The sequence below is a fragment of the Schistocerca gregaria genome, chromosome 8, assembly GCF_023897955.1.
Source record: "Schistocerca gregaria isolate iqSchGreg1 chromosome 8, iqSchGreg1.2, whole genome shotgun sequence".
NCBI lineage: Eukaryota > Metazoa > Arthropoda > Insecta > Orthoptera > Acrididae > Schistocerca > Schistocerca gregaria.
Genome location: NC_064927.1, coordinates 482017568 through 482037868, shown reverse-complemented (window position 1 = coordinate 482037868; position 20301 = coordinate 482017568).

Sequence of the window (20301 nt, the reverse complement as noted above, 5' to 3'; positions counted from 1 at the left end):
TGACCCCAGGAATGTGTCAATAAAGTTTCCCCTTCCTGGGACAATGAATTCACGGTGTTCTTATTTCAATTTCCAGGAGTATACTTTCCGGGATGTGATGTCGTGGTCCAAGAACTTACGTTACGTCCAGAACTGCGCTGGACTTGCTCAGAGGCGCTGCTCCGCTGAGTCTTGCCGACTGACTGGTCGGGTGTCTGAGAGCGAAAAGGGGGGCGTGGTTCAGGTGACACGTGATGAGCAGTGATAATCCATAGCAAAGACAAGGTTGACTATCGACCACCTTGTCAAAGATAAAAATTGTTAGCAATTTTGTAGAGCCACTGTCCATATATCGCTGAGTTTCATAGCCTCCTCTTTCCTATTAAAATTATCGTGATGTGTATAAATCTCAATAGCTTGTCTGTATAGCCGTGGATAGTAATTTAACGTTGTAGATAACGTATGGTATACCTAAAATTCATAAAATAGATTTTCATTTAAGACCTATAGTCACTGCCATCAATTCTCCCACTCATGAAATAGCAAGATATTTAACAACTTGTTGACAACCATTTATTGAAAAAACTGACTCGTATATAAAAGACTCGCGTCATTTTATTGAAAAACTAGAGGGACTAACTCTGGCCGCTGAAGATATTCTTGTAAGTTTTGACATTGTGTCCTTATTCACAATGATTCCTGTTAACGAAGTTATGATTATCATAGTGGATATTTTTCCAGAAGATTTGACTGTTCTTTTCAGACATTGTCTTACATTAAGTCAGTTCCAGTGGGATAATGAATTTTATGAACAACTTGATGGAGTAGCAACAGGTAATCCATTAGGCCCTGCGATTTCCAATCTTCACATGGAGAGATTTGAACAATCAGCCCTAGACAAAGCTAATAACAAACCATCTCGTTGGTATCGATATGTAGATGACACATTTGTGGTTTGGTCCCATGGCAGAAAGGCCTTGGTCGATTTCTTTGATTATCTAAATAAAATTCACCATGGAAATAGAAAAGGATAACAGAATATCTTTCTTGGATGTCTTAGTTATGAGACGGTCCGATAGAAGCTTGGAATATAAAATTTTTCGGAAGGCAACACATACGGACAGATATTTACATAAAAATTCTAATCATCATCCACAACAAAAAAGGGGTGTCATGAAAAGTATTGTCGATCGAGCGGAACGGATATATACACCTGAACATTTGGATGCTGAAGTGAAACGTCCGAAGCAGGCTTTTGAGAAAAACGGCTACTCAAGAAAAGAGATAAATAGAATTTTGCGTCCAAGGAACAGGAAACCAAAAGATAAGAATGAACCACAACGACAGAAAAATACAGTAGTTCTCCCTTTTATTAAAAAAGTAACAGATCGGATCGGTAAGATTTTACGAAAACATGACATAATACCGGTCTTTAAACCAACAAACAAAATAAGTCAAGTACTACGATCTGTGAAGGATAAACGCCCTCCCCTGTCGAAATGTGGTGTGTATAAAATTCCATGTACCTGTGGTAAAGTTTATATTGGTACTACCAAAAGAAGTGTAAATACGCGACTGAAAGAGCGACTTGGAAAAGTAGAAAAATCTGCTGTAGCGGAACATGCTCTTCAACCATGCAACCACCAAGTGAAGTTTTCGGATACCAAAGTTTTATCTACAACGTTAAATTATTATCCACGGCTATACAGAGAAGCTATTGAAATTTACAAACATCACGATAATTGTAATAGGAAAGAGGAGGCTATGAAACTTAGCGATATATGGACAGTGGCTCTAAAAAATTGCTAACAATTTTTATCTTTGACAAGGTGGTAATCGATAGTCAACCTTATCTTTGCTATGGATTATCACTGCTCATCACGTGTCACCTGAACCACGCCCCCCTTTTTGCACAATATATAAGTCGCTCTCAGACACCCGACCAGTCACTCGGCAAGACTCAGCGGAGCAGCGCCTCTGAGGAAGTCCAGCGCAGTCCTGGACGAAACGTAAGGAGCAGAAAAGTTCTTGGACCACGACCTCACATCCCGGATAGTATATCAACAGCCGTGTCATCCGGTCGTTAAAGCCTTCATCTTACAAAGGTGGAAGCGTCTCCGAAATCGCTAAGTTTATACACTGTTGGCGTGTCGGCGTGTTTACTTGCTGCTATTGACCAACTGGCCAATTAAATAAACCATGGGGCTACCTACAGTGTCTTCTCAACGACCGTTCAGCGTAGTTTGCGGAGTATGGGCCTCTGCGGCAGGCGCCATGCTGACTGCTGTTCACTGGCGACGAAGCATGGAGTTTGCACGTCTAGGGCGTTTGTTGACCTTTTCAGATGAATTACGTTCTATACTCCATCGGAAAGATGGTCGTTGGCGTGTCCGGCATCACAAGTCTGAAAGCAAACAGCCTACAACAATCGTCGGAAGGGTCCAAGCCGGTGGAGGGAGCGTTACGGTCAGGGGAATTTTTTATGGTACTCACTGGGCGATCTCGTCATTCTGTTAGGCACAATGGATCAACAAAAGTAAACATCTATCCTTGGGGACCATGCGTGATGGTATCTAGCAGCAGGTGATGACATGGGTAACAGCTCGCAATGTACGTGCGTGGTTCGAAGAACACCAGGATGAGATTATCGAACTCCCGTGACCACCAAACTCTCCGGATTCAAACCGAATGGAGAATGTGCGGGACCGCCTCGATCGGGCTGTTCGCACCTTGGTTCCTCAGTCGAGAAACCTAGAGCATCTGGTCTGGCACTGGAGTTGCATTAGCTCGTTGTCCACGTCGGTATATTCCGGAACCTCATCGTGTGCCTTCCAGCACTTTTCACTGCGAACCGCGCTGAAGAAAGTGGTTATTCAATCTTATGAAAGGTGGTCGCATACGTGAATCGGCAGGGCCATTTTTTATCGTGTAATTAATTTAAATGTTATCTGCGTTTATTAGATTCTTGACGGCATGTTTGCCCATTACAAAGTTTCCAAAATTCATACCGAGCGAGGGGGCGCGGTGGTTAGCGCACTGGACTAGCAGTCTGGAGGACGACGGTTCAATCTTGCGTCCGGCAATCCAGATTTAGGTTTTCCGTGATTTCCCTAAATCACTCCAGGCAAATGCCGGGATGGTTCCTTTGAAAGGGCACGGCCGACTACCTAACCCGTCATTCCCTAATCCGACGAGACCGATTACCTCGCTGTTTGGTCTCTTCCCCAAAAAATCCAATCCTACCCAAAATTCTTATGACATTGCATGTGATGTAACGTGACAGAACAGTGGAGCCTTTGACCACTGGAGGTATCTCAAAGTCAGTAGTTTTGTCCGTTTTTTTCTGTTTCTTTTCCAAGCGGGTAGCTCCAAAAACGTATAAGTCACGTATTAAAACAGTGTTTTGTTTTGTCCTCTTCTGATATACAGGTTAATGCGAAGTATTAGTCGCCACATGTACAGGCGTTTGACACCAAATGTGGAGCCACCGCAACAAATCTGTGCTTAAACGTAATGCAGATGCTAGACAAACCGGCAAGCTGTACTGCTGTAATTACAAAACCGAACGGCAACCATGCAATGTCGTCAAACGTTGCATGTGTAAGTCGGGATAAGAACAATGTTATGTGCAGTTGCGAGTGCATTCGGTCCGAGCTACGTGAATTAGAAAGTGGACAAGTTGCTACGGCTAATATGGTGAGAGCAAGGGTGTTTGTTGTTTTAGGAGGCACCGTGTCAAAGCCTTTTACCGCGTATAGGGAGTGCGGAGAAACAATATTTTCTACGTGCCAACGTGGACTAAAGTGTGTATCAAGTTATCGTGTCGGACGATCATTGAAGAGGACTGTGACGGAAAATAAGAAGATGACAGCTACGAAATTCACTGCAAAACTGAACATTCTTCTCACAGCCAGTACTATGACAACACGGTGCGAGCTCCGAAAGAAGGGAACAGCACGGCGAGCTGGAATTTCAAAACCACTCATAAGTGATTCGAGTGCCCTCAACACGAAATCATGCTGCCTGAGTTGTTAATCGTGGACTATGGAGCAATGGATGAATGTGGTTTGGTCGGATGAGGCTTGTTTGAGTAGGTTCCCAAATTATGGCCGAGTTTACGTTCCAGTAGTGAAACATGCCTAGGCTTCGATGATGAATGGGGCAGCCATGTAGTGGTGATTCGTGGGCTAAATGTTTACTCCGCAAGACTGCGTAACCATTTTGGCTGAGAGGGCCTCTATTCACACATCTCGCACAGCCCAGAACTGACACTTCCTGGCAGATTAATATTTCATATCAGCGCACACTCCACTGCAGAGTGAAAATCTCATTCTGGAGCCCAGAACTGGGTTTGTCAGCACGAGGCTCAATTGTCGTATATCGAGTAGCTACCACAGGGAGCATATCTCAGTATTATTGAGCTTTTGAGGTCTACTTTCGAGAGAAGGATGCTTGATTGCTATCCACCTCCATCATCGTCGCCTGGACTTGCCACAATTTTGCAGGTAGAATTGCATAAGCTTCCCTTGAAAACTACACAAGACGCAGTTTTAGATGCCAACTGCTTTCCTACACCGTACAAGGCATGGTAATGTGCTGTGTGTTTTGTGTTTCCATATGTTAACCCACCTCGGTATATGTCGTATTACTTCTCATATAGTCACCTGAAAATTGGGATGCAAGTCTGTGAAACACCTGGTGGAAATAAAATGAACTGTAACTGGTAACAATAAATATGTATATTTCAATTCGCAACCATGACATTCACGGTAGGTCACAAGCAGAATTGTTGATGATTAAGGCATTATAAAGGCTATGATCGGTATTACACGGTGTTTGGTGATTTCTTCAGAGAGGAGGATTATACAGTACTACACGCCGTGTGTTTCCCTGTCCATTCTGAATCACGTGACATTCTACACAGCAGTCACATTAAGGGTTTTATCTGTTAGTAGCCCGCATCTCGGGTCGTGCGGTAGCGTTCTCGCTTCCCACGCCCGAGTTCCCGGGTTAGATTCCCGGCGGTGTCAGGGATTTTCTCTGCCTCATGATGGCTGGGTGTTGTGGGATGTCCTTAGGTTAGTTAGGTTTAAGTAGTTCTTAGGGGACTGATGACCTAAGATGTTAAGTCCCATAGTGCTCAGAGCCGTCTGGTAGTAGATTTTCACCGGCGACTTCACTCGCTATATATATATATATATATATATATATATATATATATATATATATATATATATATATGTGTGTGTGTGTGTGTGTGTTTATATGTATTTCATTCATAAAACTACCAAATAGCCCTGTAGCTTCGTTTGATTTCTGAGGAAACTTGTAATTCAGCCAGGAATTGATTGCCGCTGGAAACCTTCTGTTTCTTCACTGTTATGCACCATGTGACTCTAGAAGATTTGCAGTATACGTCTGTTATATAGCCACGTGGCATGGCATCTCACTTTCTAACCTGATGACGAAATATTGGTTCACTGGAATGTTCATTCTAACGATGTGGTTCCTGCACAGAACAAGGAAACTAAAAGAATGATTACTCTTGATAATTTTAAAGTATTCCATGTAAGATTACCATATTTCGAAATGCCAAAAAGAAGAAATTTTCAAAATTTTAAGATTGAAAAAGATGACACATTCCATTTATTAAATACATTACATATGGAACAAAAAAACATTACACACACTTCACACACCTACAACAATTCAGAATTCATGTATTTTTAATTTGCCTGCTCTTTCTTCAAAATACCTTTTTCGGCTGAAATATTTTCAAAAGTTTTTCAATCCATATTCTAAAATTGAAGTTCACCTTTGCAGTTTCTTTTACAGAGTCTATAGTGAATCTATTCCGTTCCTTTGTCCACTGTGCCTGTATTAAGGAGGACAACCTTTCAACGCTGTCAGCACGAAGGAAGAACTGTGCAATTTCAATTAACTGATTAAATTGTTCCTCACTACTACATGACTCAATAAACGTGCATCATTTCTTATGGGCGGATCTGAGTTTCCATCATATGTGGCGGCGAATTTTTTAACTTGAAAACTGATAAAATTTTTATATTATTATTCAACAAAAATTGATTGATTCTTCGAAATAAATCCTCAATATATCTGAAAAATCAAGCCACTTAAAACAAGATAAATCACAAAATGATTGCGCCCATATATTCAGGTACTCCAAACATGCTTCATAGAGGATACCAACATCGCATTTACAATTCTTCACCTTAGTAGCATAACCATCATTTGCCATTTTGAAATAATCTTTCTCTCACATTCAAAGAAGTAAAATTTTTATCTCTTCTGTGCTGAAGAATGAAATTCACTCATAACAGCTGTAAGGGAGTTTTCTTTCTTTTCTAAGTTACCAATGTAATTATGAAAAATGCGAACTAAAGATTGGATATGCCAAAGATATGTCTTGTTGATAGGGTCCATAAAAAATTCTTCATGACTGTCGGAGGTTTATTTTGTGACAAAGGGTTTCAGAGCGGGAAACATCTCTGCAATTCTCTGATTAGGTGTAAATAGTGACAGCCATCGCGTCTTGGTATAGCTCAGAACTTGTCGGTCCTCTGTTTCAACAAAATCACGAATTTTCTTTACAGACTCAACACAGATAGTATATATTGAAAAATGGTTATATACACTCCTGGAAATGGAAAAAAGAACACATTGACACCGGTGTGTCAGACCCACCATACTTGCTCCGGACACTGCGAGAGGGCTGTACAAACAATGATCACACGCACGGCACAGCGGACACACCAGGAACCGCGGTGTTGGCCGTCGAATGGCGCTAGCTGCGCACAATTTGTGCACCGCCGCCGTCAGTGTCAGCCAGTTTGCCGTGGCATACGGAGCTCCATCGCAGTCTTTAACACTGGTAGCATGCCGCGACAGCGTGGACGTGAACCGTATGTGCAGTTGACGGACTTTGAGCGAGGGCGTATAGTGGGCATGCGGGAGGCCGGGTGGACGTACCGCCGAATTGCTCAACACGTGGGGCGCGAGGTCTCCACAGTACATCGATGTTGTAGCCAGTGGTCGGCGGAAGGTGCACGTGCCCGTCGACATGGGACCGGACCGCGGCGACGCACGGATGCACGCCAAGACCGTAGGATCCTACGCAGTGCCGTAGGGGACCGCTCCACTACTTCCCAGCAAATTAGGGACACTGTTGCTCCTGGGGTATCGGCGAGGACCATTCGCAACCGTCTCCATGAAGCTGGGCTACGGTCCCGCACACCGTTAGGCTGTCTTCCGCTCACGCCCCAACATCGTGCAGCCCGCCTCCAGTGGTGTCGCTACAGGCGTGAATGGAGGGACGAATGGAGACGTGTCGTCTTCAGCGATGAGAGTCGCTTCTGCCTTGGTGCCAATGATGGTCGTATGCGTGTTTGGCGCCGTGCAGGTGAGCGCCACAATCAGGACTGCATATGACCGAGGCACACAGGGCCAACACCCGGCATCATGGTGTGGGGAGCGATCTCCTACACTGGCCGTACACCTCTGGTGATCGTCGAGGGGACACTGAATAGTGCACGGTACATCCAAACCGTCATCGAACCCATCGTTCTACCATTCCTAGACCGGCAAGGGAACTTGCTGTTCCAACAGGACAATGCACGTCCGCATGTATCCCGTGCCACCCAACGTGCTCTAGAAGGTGTAAGTCAACTACCCTGGCCAGCAAGATCTCCGGATCTGTCCCCCATTGAGCATGTTTGGGACTGGATGAAGCGTCGTCTCACGCGGTCTGCAAGTCCAGCATGAACGCTGGTCCAACTGAGGCGCCAGGTGGAAATGGCATGGCAAGCCGTTCCACAGGACTACATCCAGCATCTCTATGATCGTCTCCATGGGAGAATAACAGCCTGCATTGCTGCGAAAGGTGGATATACACTGTACTAGTGCCGACATTGTGCATGCTCTGTTGCCTGTGTCTATGTGCCTGTGGTTCTGTCAGTGTGATCATGTGATGTATCTGACCCCAGGAATGTGTCAATGAAGTTTCCCCTTCCTGGGACAATGAATTCACGGTGTTCTTATTTCAATTTCCAGGAGTGTATTTTCATTATTAATCCTTTGCAAGTCAAGGTCAAGGAAGTCATTCAGACAGCAATACGTCTTTTTAAACAAATATATAGAGTTTTTATGTTAAAACCAACTATGAGAAAGAAAATCTTCGTGTATGCTGTGTTGAAAAATTAGATTATCAGGTAAAAATATGAGGTAATTTGGTTAAGAAATACCGAGATCTGTTAATTACATATATTTGCGTATTATATGTCATAGAAACTCTGCAGTCTACCTACGTCCACATGTTTATTAGTGTACCGTATAAAAAGTTGAAGTAAATCGGTCAACAATTTCTCGAGATATTTGCTAACAAAGTTTCCTTTACGTATATTACAGATATGTTCATACACCAAATTTATATTAAAAACATACGTTCCCACGTATTATGATACCGATACAGGCTGTTCAGAGATTCACATTTCAAACTTCTGGACGTGTAGAGGGGAATGACTACATAATGTTTTGAATAGGAACTCATGTTCGGAACAATACCATTTCCGTTCTGTGATGATTTCATTTCAGATGTTTAACTCATTCACTTCTGCTTGAGGAACTAAATTAAGCTTGATGCAGTACAGTTAATAGTAACAACTCGAAAAGAAACATAACGAACCATTCCTTTAGCACATTTGTTTGTGTGACACTTAAACATTACATGTTTAGATTCGTCCAAAAGAAAATAGAACACAGCATACTGTACGTAAGAAACAGTACTCATGCATTATAAAAGTGGTGATCAACAATGGTCCTGCAGACATTATACTACGAGGCATGTTCTGGTACCCACTCTCCATCCCACCCGGTGTCTCTTCAGTTGCTGATGCAGTAGCCATAAATCGTGCCGGTAGATCCTCTTCTGTCTCTACAGGAGACTCGTAAATTAAACTTGGCGAAGTAGACCTCAAGTAACATCAGGTGACAGTCTCAAGCAGTACACGTCATACTGTCTACCCTACTGCATACCAGGTTAAGCAACCCTGAGATTTTTTTCTCTTTCTATCAGCAGTCGTGGACGCGTTACACATCTGAACTGAAGCCGTAGTTCAGAATGTTATGTACTCCCTTTCCTCTAAAAATCGGAGAAGTCTGCAACGGGAATGTCCTAACACCCTGTATTTAAGTACAGTATGGTATTTATTTAAAAAAAAATACAGCCTATGCCTGACCAAACCTTTATTGAATCATCGAATAATAATATGAAGTAAATCGCTCAAGAACTTTTCACGAAGTTTGATAACAACGTTAAACAACGACTTTTGCTTTATACAGGGTGAATGACTTAAACTTTGCACCGCAAATCCGACGAAATGGAAATTACTATTGATCTGCGGTTTTCACAGAATGTGTTCCTAATCGGGGGCTCGCATTGTTAACCGATCAACAGATTGTGTTTGTACTTAGAGAGTGTATTTTTGTGCTGACACACACTTTTTTTTAAATTTAACAGGAGCTATTGACATTAAGAGACTAAAAGAAAGGTAAATTAGAATGTCAGTGAAATTTGTTGCAAGATTCTAATGCGAGTGATTTACGACATACCCTATTTGGAAAAGATACCCTATTTTGTACACTACCTGTGGCAACAGACACTAAAGAACAACGTAAGTGCATACACTGATTACGTGGATTCCGACTAGTAACGAGACAAATGACCATCACAGGCTACGTTCAGAATCATCATCGTCACGGACAATAACGCTTCCTGTTTGGCGTGGAATCACTGCTGCACATGTGCTAGCATTTCAGTGGAGCTGTCCTAGCAGGCGTCAGTAATACATCGTTACATATCTTCAGGTGCAATTGGTATGTCCTTGTAGACAGCGTATTTCAGCTTTCCCCACAGAAAAAAAAGTTTACATGTGTGAAATCCGGGGAATTGGCCGGCCAAGGTGAGGGTCCTCTGCGTCCAGTCCAACGATTTGAAAACAATTCGTGAAAATGTGCTGTAGTACTTTGTGCACTATGGGCTGAACTTACATCATATTGCTATCACAGGTTACTGTTCGCGTGCAGATGAACGTCTTCTAGCATCCGTGGCAGATGGACTGTTACGAGACTGCGATACTTGAGTGTGTTCAGTGTTCTGTCTATGAAAAACGGGCCTGTGAGCTGTTGGTTCATTTATCCCATACCCACACCACAAGTTTACACTCCACGGACGCTGATATACCATCTGACGAAGCCAACGGGCATTGGCAACAGACTAATAGTGGAAGTTTCGGCGTTTTACCTGGCCATGACTGGTAAATGCGGCTTCATCACTAAACAAGATACATGATACATCTGCACTATCCTGTCCTAATGCCCAATCTCGTAATCATTTCAAAGCAGCTCTTAAGGGAAATTTGAAAGAGACTGAACATACTCACATCAAAAAAGTTTTTCATCATTCCGGTTCCCAGAACTGCGGAAGATAGACGTTGGCTGTCGATATTGTATCGCAGACACATTTCCTTTAACTGTTTAGAGATGTCACAAAAGCCTTCCAAAGATGTAAACAACCATGCATTGTCAGCCCCTATTAGACGGAGGGGCTCCGACAGCCGATGAGTTCCAGTCATTGCACCAGGTAGGAGGTACACGGCTGGTGTTGTCTGCAGTTCAACCGTGCCTAGACGGTCAATACCGAGGTTCGATCGCGTCCGCATTGTTACTTTGTGCCACGAAGGGCTCTCAACAAGGGAAGTGTCCAGGCGTCTCGGAGTGAACCAAAGCGATGTTGTTCGGATATGGAGGAGATACAGAGAGATTGTCCATGATATGCACTCACAGCAAACGCCACCACATTGAATAATGCTTTTCGTGCCGCCACAGAACGTCGTGTTACTACTCAAACTGAGGGCAATAGGCTGCATGATGCGCAACTTCACTCCCGACATCCACGGCGAGGTCCATCTTTGCAATCACGACACCATGCAGCGCCGCACAGATGGTCCCAAAAACGTGCCGAATGGACCGCCCAGGATCGGCATGACGTTTTCTTCACCGATGAGTGTCCCATATGCCTTCAAACAGACAATCAACAGAGACTTGTTTATGGGCAACCCGGTCAGGCTGAAAGCCTTAGACTCACTGTCCATCGAGTGCAGCAAGGTGGAGCTTCCCTGCTGTTTTGGGGTGGCATTGTTTGGGGCCGACGTATGCCGTTGGTGGTCATGGTAGGCTCCGTAATGGCTATACGATACGTGAGTGCCATCCTTTGACTGATAATACAACCATATCAGTAGGATATTGGTGACGCATTCGCCTTCACGGACGAGAATTCGCGCCCCCATCGTGCACATCATGTGAATGACGTCCTTCAGGATAACGACATCGCTCAACTAGAGTGGCCAGCATGTTCTTCAGAGATGAACCATATCGAACATATCTGGGATAGAATGGAAAAGGTTGCTTATGGACGGCGTGACTTACCAGCAACTGTGACGGACCTACGCCGAATCGCCGTTGAGGAGTGGGACAATCTCTACCAACAGTGCCTTGATGAACTTGTGGATAATATACACGAGGAATACAAGTAAGCATCAGTGCAAGAGGACGCACTACTGAGTATTAGAGGTACCGGTGTGTACAGAAATCTGGACCACCACATCGAAAGGTCTCGCTGTATGTTGGTACAATATGCAATGTGTGGTTTTCAAACTGGTTCAAATGGCTCTGAGCACTGTGGGACTTAACATCTGAGGTCATCAGTCCCCTAGACATAGAACTACTTAAACCTAAACTAACCTAAGGACATCACACATAGCCATGCCCCACGCAGGATTCGAACCTGGGACCGTAGCAGCAGCTCGGTTCCGGACTGAAGGTCCCTAGAACCGCTAGGTGAGAATGAATGCATGGTTTTCATAAGAAATAAAAAGGGCGGAAATGATGTTCATGTTGATCTCTATTAAGTTTATCTGTAGAGGTTTCAGAACACTTGGAACATAGGTGATGCAAAACTTTTGTTGGTGTGTGTATTTCGATGGAAAATGCGTAGCAAACTTGCCTGACTCATACCAGTTCCTCGTGCAATTGGTAGGAATCAAACGTGCGGATCAACTGCATCAGAAGCAGGAACATTAATTTCCCCGTCTTCTGTCGTCACTCGTTTCCTTCTGTTACGTTGTCTAGGTGTTCACTACCAGTTTCACATAACCGGTTGAAGAGGTTGATAAGTAAATGCCGATATGGTTGACGTTTATTAGGATACCTTAGTGCATATGCCAACCAGGAACGAATTGCATTCTTCCAACACTCTCCATACGCCATGAACGAGTCGGCTTTGTCTGAACTGTTAAGTCTCATCGTCCACGCACGACCGACCAAGTGCTTGGACCGTCACGCACTGACTAGAAACTCGCAGTGAACTCGAGGAACAGCCAAGCACATTATAGTCAAACGTAAGAGCATCGTACCTAGCAACTAAGCAGATCGAATGGGACAAACAACTGTCAGTAATATCTCGGAAACGACTTACATTAGAATACTGCAATAAAAATCACTGACATTCTAATTTAGCCTATTTTTAGCTTGTTAATCACAATAGGCATAGTTCCATATAAGGAAGTGTATGTTTGCACAAAGAAATACACTTCCTATGTGTTACTACAGTCTGTTGATTGGCTAACAGTACGAGCCATTGACTACAACGCATTCAGTGAAAACCGCACATCAAGAGCACTTCCCATTTCTGTTGAATGGCTAACAGAACTAGCCCCTGACTACAAATCCATTCAGTGAAAACCGCACATCAAGAACACCTCCAATTTCTGTTGACTGGCTATCAGTATGAGCCCTTGACTACAAATCCATTCACCGAAAACCGCACATCTAGAGCACTTAGCGTTTCTGTTGATTGGCTAACAGTATGAGCCTTTGACTACAAATCCATTCAGTTAAAACGGCACATCAAGAGCTCGTCCCGTTTCCGCAATGTTTCCGCTGCAAGTTTTAGGTGGTTCGCCCTGCACAGTGGTACTGGGTGGGGCGCCGCCGCTGTCACTGTACCGCCGGCCTGCCGCCTGTTCCAGCAGAGGTGGGAGCCAGCACGCGCGGCGGGCCGTCGCGCAGCCCCCGGCCGCCGGCGCCGCCGCTGCCGCTGCCGCTGCTGCTGTCCGCGTCGCTGCTGGTGCTGCTGGTGGCCAGCTGATGGCGCGCCGCCCCCGCGCCGCCCCCCTGGCGCCTCGCGGCACGCTGACCGGCGCGGCGGCGCCCGCCGCTCCCGCTCTACCGAATCCATCAGTTCGTACACACTGGATAAACGTGTATAGAATTATTTTTGTAACCGTTATTCTTATCTCGTCGTAACTTCTACTGATATTGTACTCTCAAAAATTTTATTCCAACTATACAAGATTCGTTGTTGGACAACTATGACTGTTGTATTATTTTTAAATTTTAAATAAACTGATTGTGAACTATTTTCAAATTCCCCTAAAACTGTGTATTTTGTTTCCGACTAACCTTTTATATTCCCATAGTGCATGTTAAACAAATTTATTGGAAAGTAATTACAATGAAATGAACACCCTTAGCTGCTTACAGGCATTGACATACGTCAACGGGGACAGATGAAAGTGTATGCCCCAACCGGGACTCGAACCCGGGAACTCCTACTTACATGGCAGACGCTCTACCCATCTTTTTTTTTACGTGTACAAATGAGAATTCTAGTAACTAAGTGTTACAAGTAATTGTCACTACAACAAAGGTGTCATAAAAGAGTAATCAAAAATTAAAAATGTTAATCACTGATGCAATTCCAACTAAAAGGTTATTCAATAAATGTAGATGGTTCCACTTGGTGCTTCGCCATCGTTATCTGATATCTCCAACAGCGCCTTTGAAGGACATCGGCAACGGAGGCATTCTGCTTTGCTAGTGCCTCAAGGATAATAGCACCCTTGCAGCAGCCTTTCTCCTCCTCCGCTCATGGCTGACAAGGCAGAACGTTCAGCCGTTAGTGTGATGCGGCACTAAACATTAACCGCAGCTTGGCACTCCCCAGTTGAGAGGGGGTTTAACGAAAACGCTGCGTAAATAATTTGCGAAGAGCGTACGGTATTTCGGTGTGCGTTCGAGGGCATTGTGAGCATTTTGTAGGAACCACCAGTAATCAAGGCTCTTTCTCTCCGTCGCTAAGGATATAGGCGACGGTAATTCCTTTGAACCATGTAAGCGCATGATATTTTGCGGCTGGAAATTAAGTTTCATCTGGACAGAGTAGGGTCTGAGGGTCAATTATATCAAGTGTGACCCGGAGGTAGCAAGCCAATATCTTCTGTGTTAGTTGCCAAACTCCGGACGATGATGCGCAAGTACAACGATGTTCGTCGGTATCCAAGAGGTGACAATCTGGGCAATAAGGTGAGTCTGCCAGTCCAAATAGTGTGAAGTCGCTGTCGTGTGGTAAATTTTTTGTTGGCGATCTGATACCACTTCGAACGCACCGTGGATGACAGAAAGTTGTGGTGCATCGTTTTCCACACTCTTGGGCAGTGAAGCGTAGGGTACTTGTTTTCCACCACGTTATGGGGAACAGCCCGCAGAAGTTTGGTATAAAAATCTTTCGACTTTGGTGGCGAATCGAGCTGACATAGCTGTAATCGAGAATGAAGGTCGACACATGGGAGAGCTGTTGTGCGACGTGCGCAACCGACACCGGCGGGACGTTAGAGACTGGCATCAGAATCTGTAGTAAACGATCCATCTGAGCTACCGAGGACACAGAGGATAGCGCGACTGCAGGGATTTATTTCTGGAGCGCCTCCTGCAAAACCCAGATTCTCAACGTATTGTCCCGCACTACATTTGTAGTGCCCCCGTCCATTATATTCATTACTCGCAGCGCGTTGCCGATTCCCGTAAGAGTTGGGGCACTGTTTGTGTATTCCGTGCCCGTTGACGTATGTCAACGCCTGTAAGCAGCTAAGGGTGTCCATTTCATTGTAATTTCATTCTAAAGAGCTGCATGGTCACCGATGGTATCTGTTCTTTCCGACATGTCCGAAAGAACAGATACCATCGTAGTATATATGTTATTGGAATGTATTGTGTTATTCTTATTCTCCTTCGGAATGTCAGCTGGTTGGATTGAACATCAACATTTCCAAAACAAAAGTAATGTCCAACAAATGGGTCCCAGCTGGAGATGTGAAAGTCAAGGACAGTCTATTAGAAGAGGTCAGTGAATATGTCTACCTTGGCCAGATTATAACTATGAAGGGAGACAGAAGGCCAGAAACCTGTCGACGCATCACGCTTGTCTGGCAAGCATTTGGGAAGAATTCAAATGTATTCAGATCAAAAATGCCAGTAAATCTGAAGAGAGCAGTATTTGATCAATGCATTCTTCCTGCGAGACATGGACACTGAACTCATTTATAAAAGGGAAGCTTAACACAGCACAGAGAGCCATGGAGAGATAAATGCTGAGCTATACAACAAATGATAGGAAAAGGGCAGATGACATCCGGTCTGTGACGAAGGTTAATGACATCTTAGAGACAGTAGGTTCCTTGAAATGGCAGTGTGCTGGCCATGTCGCAAAAAGAAAAGACAACAGACGGACAAAGCTAGTACTGAAGTGGAGTCCGAGAGATCACCGGAGGTCTAGAGGAAGACCACCAGACAGATGGGACAAAGACATGAATAAGATCGCTGGTTAACACCTGGCAGAGAACTGCCCAAGACCGTCCAACTTGGAGAAGACTGCTCAAAGCCTACCTGGATCCACGACTCGAAGAGGCCACATCATTTAATGATTGAATTGGCTGATGATGATGATGATGATTGGGTTATTATTTTCCCGGCTTACTGAATGTTCGATGAGTTTTCGGGATTGCAGCCGGAACACGTTGACGTCTTGCCACGATATTTTGGCTGGCAATCGTCCAGCCATTTTCAGGTGAGCGTCCGCCACTGGAGACTGCAAGGCCGGCAGCTGTGGCCGAGCGGTTCTAGGCGCTTCAGTGTAGAACCACGCGACCGCTACGGGCGCAGGTTAGTTAGGTGTAATAGTTCTAAGTTCCAGGGGACTGATGACCTCAGATCTTAAGTCCCATAGTGCTAGAAGCCATTCGATCCATTTAGAGACTGCAGGTTCCCGGAGTCAACTTTGTAGCATAAAATTGGCGCGAAAACGCTTGCGCATTGGCCTCCGTCACAGGAGCGTCCTCTATCGAAATCCGCGCCCTCTGTGGCTACTGTTCTATCTGTGGACCGCAGGCGGATGCGTAAAGGTGAAAACTACATGTCCGCCCTATGTCGTTACGCGCGAGCGCGTTGCTAAAAACAGACGTCAGATGTCGCCAGACATGTCATTATGAATAAACTGTCTTCTCTCATAGGAAATTAGAGCGATCACCGGATCCCAAGCTTTGTCCAGTTGAAAACCGCCATCACGATTTATAAGATTTTCAACTAGACATATCTCCACAGATTCTGTAACTACTGTATCCCAAAAAGTTTTCGCCGGGGACAAGATTTTCGTGGCAGAAAAATCCATAACGTGTCCTGTGGTACTTTAGTGCTCAGCCACGGACGACTTACTGGGCTGCGAAAGGCGAGTGTGGCGTTCGTGTTCAACGCACCATTCGTGTACTGTGCGTGTCGTCTGACCGATATAAGCTTTGCCACACTGGCAAGGAATTTTATTGATCCCGGCCTTTCGCAGATCCCGATCGTCCTTCACTGAACCGAGAAGGCACTAATCTTCGCCGATCGTCGCAAGATTACTTTAAGTTGATGTTTCCTTAGGATCCTCCCCATTTTAGATGAGAGGTTCCGGGCGTGTGGAAGGAACGCCCTGGACTTCAATAGCTCCAAATCATCTTGATGTTGTGGGTGGTCACGTTTCTTCCTTCTTAGAGCTGTTCTTATCTGATGTGGAGAGTAACCATTACCTCTGAACACCGACTCTAAATGTTCCAGCTCCCTTGTAAGGCTGTCTCCATGAGAAACAACATGAGCCCGGTGCACCAACGTTCTGGGGACGCCGGCACTTTGTGTAGGATGGTGCCAACTCGACGCTTGAAGGGAAAGGTCGGTATGTGTTGGCTTCCGGTAGATAGAATGCCCTAATGACCCACTCACTCTCTTAGTAACCAAGACGTCCGAAAACGGCAAGCAACCATCCTCATCTATTTCCATCGTAAACTGAGTGTTCTTGTGGATTGCATTCATATTCTGGAAGAACCATTACAGTTTTTCTTCACCATGGGGCCACACTACAAAAGTGTCGTCTACATATTTCCAGAAAACTCTCTGTTTAAGTTCTGCCATATGTTGTTGTTGTCGTCATCAGTCTTGAGACTGATTTGATGCAGCTCTCCACGCTGCTCTATCCTGTGCAAGCTGCTTCATCTCCCAGCACCTACTGCCACCTACATCCTTCTGAATCTGCTTAGTGTATTCATCTTTTGGTCTCCCTCTACGACTTTTATCCTACACGCTTCCCTCCAATACTAAACTGGTGATCCCTTGATGCCTCAGAACATGTCCTACCCACCGATCCCTTCTTCTGGTCAAGTTGTGCCACAAACTTCTCTTCTCCCCATTCCGATTCAATACTTCCTCATTAGTTATGTGATCTACCCATCTAATCTTCAGCATTCCTCTCTAGCACCACATTTCGAAAGCTTCTATTCTCTTCTTGTCCAAACTATTTATCGTCCATGTTTCACTTCCATACATGGCTACGCTCCGTAGAAATACTTTCAGAAAAGACTTCCTGACACTTAAATCTATACTCGATGTTAACAAATTTCTCTTCTTCAGAAACGCTTTCCTTGCCCTTGCCAGTCTACATTTCATATCCTCTCTACTTCGACCATCGTCAGTTAATTTGCTCCCCAAACAGCAAAACTCCTTTACTACTTTAACTGTCTCATTTCCTAATCTAATTCCCTCAGCATCACCCGACTTAATTCGACTACATTTCATTATCATCGTTTTGCTTTTGTTGATGTTCATCTTATATCCTCCTTTCAAGACACTGTCCATGCCATTCAACTGCTATTCCAAGTCCTTTGCTGTCTCTGACAGAATTACAATGTCATCAGCGAACCTCAAAGTTTTTATTTCTTCTCCATGGATTTCAATACCTATTCCGAAGTTTTCTTTTGTTTCCTTTACTGCTTGCTCAATATACAGATTGAATAGTATCGGGGAGAGGCTACAACTGTGTCTCACCCCCTTCCCAACCACGACTTCCCTTTCATGCCCCCTCGACTCTAATAACTGCCATCTGGTTTCTGTACAAATTGTAAATAGCCTTTCGCTCCCTGTATTTTACCCCTGCCTCCTTCAGAATTTGAAAGAGGTAGGTATTGTTCACAATCCAATTGATGAGCGAGCAGAGATTCACCTAAGGCTAGACGCCGATTTTTGTGATTTTGGCGTGTAGCATGCGGTACCCATACACCCGGTGTTAAAACCTTCTCCATTTCCTGAAAATGTCACACAATGGTAGAATGGTCGCAGTTCATCACATTTGCCACTAATTTTCACTGACGTATATAGTTGGGAATTAATCAGTTTCAACGATCTTCGTCAAAGCCCATAGGTTTTCCTCAACGTAGAGAGTCACTAATGTCAAAACGGTCACTCCCGAAATGAGAAAACCATTTTCTTGGAGACCTTTGTCCAATGCTATTATTTCCGTACACAGGGAAAATGATGCCTCTAGCTTCCTTGACTTCTGTCACTCTTCTACCGAAAAACTTATACTCTTTCTCAGTGTCCATGTCATTAATTTCGACAAATACTGTTTCACGAAAGCTACAGCTTTATTCACAAAAGCGTCCATCGGTTGCATTCCATCAAGCAGCGAAATTGTTTTTTTATATTTTTTGGCAAAGAAACACAAATATAACCAATAATAAACAACGTGCACTGTGCACTCAGTTTGTTTCATGACGCAATTCCCACACAGCCCCCGTCTCCCCCTGCAGTAGAGCGGAGCTCCAAGGAGATAGGGACTCTTCAGCTTTAGAACGTCTCAGAAGCATCTGCGGCTCCTCCTCCAAGGCTACTGCATTCGTTGGGGGTAGTGGGCTCTCTAACCGCGTCGTCATTCCTTCCTATCTTTCCCGCAGTACGGCGGCCGTCTCTGTCTGTCGTTGCTGTCGTACCTCTCACTTGGCAACGGCAGGTGGGTAGGTTTCACTCAGTTAATGCAATGAAGACAGTTTGCTGCGTTCCATGAAACTCTGTCTTCATCATTGTACTGCCGAGAGTAAGTGGTTTGCAGGGGTGGTCGTATTGTATCTGTCCGTAACCACAAATGGGAACAGTGCCTTAGAACTTTGTGGACAAACTGGGTGCCCTCTATGTGCCCAGAACCCGGTGTCTCACGTAGTTTATAAGTATGTTCTCGCACTTGCTGAAGTACATAGGGCATCTCTATCACAGAAGCTTCGCATGGTGCAGCAAAAAGTTCTGCTGGCAAACTCAGGGCTTCCCCATAAACCAACTGAGCTGTGAAAGGCCCTACATCAGGTTTGCAAGCAGACCCTAATCTCAGCAACCTCACTGGTAAGGATGAACTGCGCCTGTCGTCTTGACACATAAAGGCAGCCTTCAGGGTCCTGTGCCAACGTTCGACGATGACATACATTCATGGCGGTAGGCTGTCGTGTGGAGCAGCTGGAATCCTCACAACTTCTCCAGCTCTAAAATTAACGTCGATTCGAATTGGCGGTCCTAGTCTGTGCTCGCATGAGGGGAGCAACCGAAACGAGAAATTGAAATCGCCGAAAACACTCGTGCCGTTGTCTCCGCTGATATGTCATGCACTGCTTCCGCGCTTCACGTGAGCTGGTGTACGACCGGATAAAAATAACGGTATCTTTGTGAGAGCGGCAGCGGTTTTACGATGTCTTGGTGAAAGTGTGTGAACCGCTCCATAGATGGTGGAAACTCTCCTACTGGTTTGTGTACATGTCGTTAGACTATGCGCGTTTCTGCCCACCTAATGCCACCTTTCGTAATACTTGGTCACACAAAATGGTCAGTCAGCAGTTTTACAGTATTGTTCGCACTGAGGTGCGCCAGCCCGTGGATGCTATCGAAGGTCACCTTTCACACCTCTTCAGCAACAGGAGATTGGTCTCCCTACACGTCGTGCCAAATGCCAACTTTCGTCCCCGCCGGTCTAACTTGCTGAAGTTTCAGTCCAGTAGTGACGTCCTGCTATAATGTTGTAGGTGGGGAGCCGTCGATTATGCAGTTGCCAAATTCATAATCGGT